Source organism: Protobothrops mucrosquamatus, unplaced genomic scaffold (assembly GCF_001527695.2).
Source record: "Protobothrops mucrosquamatus isolate PMUCROS unplaced genomic scaffold, P.Mucros_1.0 scaffold2896, whole genome shotgun sequence".
Lineage (NCBI taxonomy): Eukaryota > Metazoa > Chordata > Lepidosauria > Squamata > Viperidae > Protobothrops > Protobothrops mucrosquamatus.
Window position 1 is genome coordinate 71,332 of NW_015388924.1, and position 5,214 is coordinate 76,545.

Sequence of the window (5,214 nt, forward strand, 5' to 3'; positions counted from 1 at the left end):
TATAGTAACAGCGGCACGAATAGCCTTCGCTCAAAAAATGGAAAGAGAAAGATTACTCCAACCGAAGAGGAAATATTATTGAACATTTTCAATTGCGCTTAAATGGATAGACTTACATGGGAACTTAAGGACAAAAGTGAAACCAAGTACTATAAAATCTGGGAACAATTTTATGATTGGATAGACAATAAGAGGGTAGCCAAGACAAATGTATAGTGCTATACATATAATCTATAAAATATAGATTATAGACCAATGTATATTTAAAAGATAAATAGATATATAAAAATAAGGGGAAAAGTGTTAATAGTATATTATAAATAGTGAGCAAAGTTCAAGAATTGTACTGTATGTCTACATGAGTACTAAGACTATTGTAAAATGTTGGAAGATGTATGGACCCAGTGGCATCATATCTATGTCCAATGTGTTTTTAATTTTGTATTATTAATAAAAATTTAGAAAGAAAGAAAGAAAGAAAGAAAGAAAGAAAGAAAGAAAGAAAGAAAGAAAGCAGATCAAATATGTAACCCCCCTCCCCAATACATGTTGGGCCATCTATGGCTTGGGACAGTCCCCAGAGACCATGAACTCAAAGCCGCCCCAGAGTCACGGTCCCCGGGCGACGGGTTGAAGGCCCCCCCTCCCCGGTAGCTTCTGTTCCCAGGGGAGCGACTGCCTGGAGAGGGGCTGGCCCCCCATCACCCCATGGGGCAGATGCTCCCCTCCCTGCGTCCTCCGTGGCTTCCTCACTTCCCCTCCCGGATGTCTTGGCCAACGCAGAACCTGGCCTTTGGGGGGGGGAAACCCATTTCCAGGAGAGGAGCCCCCACTCTTGGGTCTGGCCTTTCCAACAGCACCCCAACGCCCCTGCTGCCAATCGGTCCGAGGCGGGAACGTGGCCACGGTCTGTTCAACGAGAGGGAACAGGGCAGCCTCACACCGCGTCCCTAATTGTGGGGCACCCCGCAGAAAACCTGAGGCGGCCACTTCTGGTCCCCTGGGAGAAGGTTCCCCATCCGGGAAGCCTCTTTCTCAGCCGCTCTGGGTCTTTCCACGCCGGGTCGCCCCGTTCCCTGACCGGCTTCACCTTTCTTTTTGGGGGAAAAAAAGGGCAGGGGACGGGGCCGCAGAGATGCCAAGGACGAAAGCCTTTAGCCCACCCCACCCAAGGGCGGGTAGAGTGCCCCCCCACTCCAATGGGTAGCTTGCAGGACGACGACGCGGCCAGGTGGGCCTGGGGTCCCATCCTGAGAGAGAAGGAGGCCAAGAGGCAGGCCCAGCCACCCACCTGTTCCTCCCCGGACCCCGTTTGGGCCTCTGCCCGGACCCCTGCCCCCCCCAAGAGCCCCAGAGCTCGGCTGGCTTTTGCCAGTCTCTTTCCCCCCCATTCATTCTTCCCCCCCCCCCCTCTCGAGCTCTCCCTGCCTGGAACGAGGCTGGCCAGGCTCCGAGGACCCTTCCCACCCCGACTGCTGGGTGGCAGCTGTAAAGGGGGCTGCAGGGCCGGGAGGGGAGGGAGGCAGCAGTGTGTGTGTGGGGGGGTCAAGGCAACCCTCTTCCCACAGGGCACACCTGCTGCTGTTACCAACCCTCCCTCCCACCCCCCACCCCCAGTCCGATAGCAACGGGACCACGTGTCCTGTCCAACTGGCCCAGGACGCCCCTCGGCAGCTTCCCTGGCGCCGCGCATGCGGCCAAGTTGGGGCCGCCTGTTGCTGCCTGCTCTGGGATGCTCAGCTGCTTCCCGTCAATCACGGCCAGGGCCTGGTCAAAACATCCCACGGCCGGCTGACCTGGGCCAGTCCTGCTCCGCGGGGCCCTGGGAACGACTGGACTCCCGCGAGAAAGCAGTGGGCGGTCCAAGCCCCAAAGGGGGGGGAGATTGGGATGTCGGTGAGCTGAGCGGAAAGGGGGCGCCCCCCACCCCCCAGTGGGAAGGAAGAAGGGCGCCAGCTGGAAAGGAGGGCAGCCCCTTTAAGAGGGCACGAGACACCCGACAGAGGGGACGCCAGGCCCGGGGCAGGGACTGGGCAAACCACGGTCCCCTCCGGGCATCTCGCTGCTAGGCCCTCGTTCCAGGGCACAGGACGAGGGGTTAAGTTGCAGAAGGATTCCCGCCCCATCAGAACCTCTGGCCCAAAGAGGCAGCCGGCCAGCTGGCTCCCCTCCCTGGATGGGGTCAAGCAAAGCCCGGATGACCATCCCTCACCAGACCTCCCTCTGCCTCGGCGGCAGGGCTGGACGCAACGGCCAAATCAAGGCGTCCGTGGGAGCCTCGGATCGGCTCTTCCCTTCCTTGGGGCAAGGGGGCCTTTCTTTTTAAGCAAGAAAAGGAATCAGTCCCCCTGCAAGGGAACGGACGGGGAAACAGGGGCTGCTTGGCCTCCTCCGTCCGTCCGTCTATCCGTCCGCTGCCTGAAGAGACGCCTCTGTTGGGTGGGCCACAGGAACAGCAGCCCCGGGGAGGCCGTTTGCACACCACCTTCCTAAGGTCGCTCACCAGGAGGAGAAGGGCTGTGTGTGTGGGGGGCGGGGGCGGGGGTCCCTCCCACCCTCTGCCTGGTGCTCGGCGAGCCTTCCAAGAGGCCAAACTAGCAGCCAGAAACCTACCAAGCCACCCGTCACTTTGAAAGAAATCCAGGGTCTAAATCAGCAGCCCCCCCCCATCTTTTGGGGGCCAGAGACCCCGTTTCTCGTGAAGTTTTTCCCACCGACCGGAGGGGACGTGGTTTGCACTCCACGCGTGCTCGGATGGGGCCTCCTTTGTTTGCCTGGGCCGGTTCCTGGCGCATCGCGGGACGGTGCCAGTCCACGGCCCGGGAGGGTGGGGGATTTGGGGACAGCCTGGTCCAAATTGCAGGCATACACCCGGGGATCAGAGGCTGTGACGCTGCCTCTTCCTCTCCTTACAGGCCAGAGGTGGGCGGGAGGAAGGCTGAGATTACGCCACGCCTGCCGTGATCTCAGCCCGGCTCCATCAAGGCCAGCTATGATCCCCCGATCGGCCATGGAGGCAGAACACGGTCTGGGACACGAGGTTACGGTCACCCGACCTCCACGCGGTCGATGGAAGGACACCCAGCTCGCCCACCCACCCATGGGGAGGGCAGCGGCAGGTGGCCTCCCCCCCTTTGGCCAAATCCGTGGCCCGGGCTCTTTCGGGATCACCCGGGTGAAGGCAGGCGGGAGATCCGGGCGGATCAGGCCAAAGTCGCTCACTTTGGGTGCCCTCGGCCCTGCGGCATGCAGGGGGGGCAGACACGGGGGCTGCCCTCCATGCCACGGGCCCAGGGAAGGCCACCAAGCCACGAGGGACATCATTTGCCAAACCTTGGTCTGTATCGCCCAGGCCGTGATGCTTTTTTAAAAATATTATTCCTGCCATTATTGTTTGGGTGCAATTACTACAGCAACCGGTGTTTGTAGCTGCCAGGCGTCAGAGCTGGCCGGGGGGAAGCTGAAGGGCCCCTGGCTGTCCCCCCCGGCGCTCCTCCGGCTCCCTCCCGGGCTAGTTGCGGCCCTTCCTCTCTCCGTCCACCCAGCCTGGGGCCTCGGGAGATCTTCCCGTCCTCTTCTCCAAGCGGGGGGGGGGGAAGGAAGACTAGGGACCACCCTCCAGGGTGGGGTGGGGTGGAGTGCATCAGTCAAGCTAAAGCAGAGCTTCCCAGCCAGGGGTGCGAGACGATATTCCAGGGGGCGCGAAAAAAACTCGGCTTTTCAAAATTATAGTAGTGTATATCGCATATTTCGTTGCCGTTATTTCGAACTTTTGTAAGGGGTGCGAGAAGATCTCAGAAGCGTTCTAGGGGTGCAGGGTGTAGAAAAGGCTGGGAGCCCCTGAGTTAAAGGGACTCTCTAACAACTCCTCCTCTTCTTCCTCCCTCCCTCCCTCTCCCACCTTCCTCCTCCTCCACCTCCTCCTCGACTTCCGGGCTCAAGAGAAGCAACTTCACTCAGCGGGAGGGATGCCGAGAGTTTGGCGGGAATTCAGTGCCAACTGCAACTTTGAGGAGCGATGGAGTCTCGGAAGCGGCCACTGGAGAGCCTCCTCTCTCATTTTTGGTTTTAAAAAACAAAAAACAACGGAAGACTCTTAAAGGGACATGGCCTTCCTCCTCCTCCTCCTCCTCGTCCACCACCCCCAGAGCCTGTCTGTGACGGGGACTCCAAGCGCGGAGGAGCGTTTGGGAGGAAGAGATAACACCGATCCCGCCACAGGACAGAAAGAAGCCGTGGCAATGCTTGAACACATCTTGGGAAGAGATATATAATATATACATACATATATATATTTCAGTTCCCCCTCCCCGCCGTGCGGCTTCTAGAGGGCCAAAGCCGGGCCCTGCAAGGTTTGGATAGGTCTGGTTCAAAGGTCAGGAGGTCTCCCCATCTGGGAGGCACCACCCAACGGAGACAGCTCTCCAGCCCCCCATCCCACCCCCCAGGCCCCACCGAGGCCGCTGCCAGCCGGGTCCACCAGCCGGGGCTACAGTGCAGGGAAGAGAGGGCCGGAATGAGGCGGGCGAGGGGCACCCCTCGGCCACCCACCCCGGGGCAAACCCTACCCGGGCACGAAGCCTGCGCCTCCCACTTCCGTTAAGCCGTCCCCTGTGAGCATCAGAGCTGCCCCTTATAAAGCACCCTCCTGCCCGGAGGAAGGGCCCACGCCACGGGGAGTGGGCCTGGGCCTCCACAAACGAAAACTATGGCCCACCTCCAATCAATGGTCCACCGAGTGCACCCTGGGTTCCGGAGTGCCCGTCAACTTGCCCCCCTAGCCCCAGTGTCCTTCGGCAGCCGCAGCACATCCTGGGGCCCCCGCGGTGGCACAGACAAGAGGCAGAGAGGGGCCACCCGGGCTCAGGCATCGGCCAGTAGGCAGCCCCCTGCCCAGGGCGGCCAGGCAGGGGCTCAGAGGGCCACCCTCGGGAGGGGCTCCTCCGGGGCGCAGCTTGACCTCGCTTCTCTGCCTGCCCGCCCTCCGCCCAGCATCTGCCAGCGCTGCTCCAGCTGGAAAGTGCCGGGCTGGACACCCGGCGACCCCGGCCACCTTCACCCTCCTCTCCACCTTCCGGGAAGGAGCCCGTCCGTTCAGACGGAGGGGGAGGGAGACCAAGCACCTGCTCCCGGGGGTCCAAGCAACATGCTGGGGGAGGGGAAGGGGCGGCGACCCTCCCCCTCGTCCCCCCCCCCGCTGGGTCCTTCCTCCCC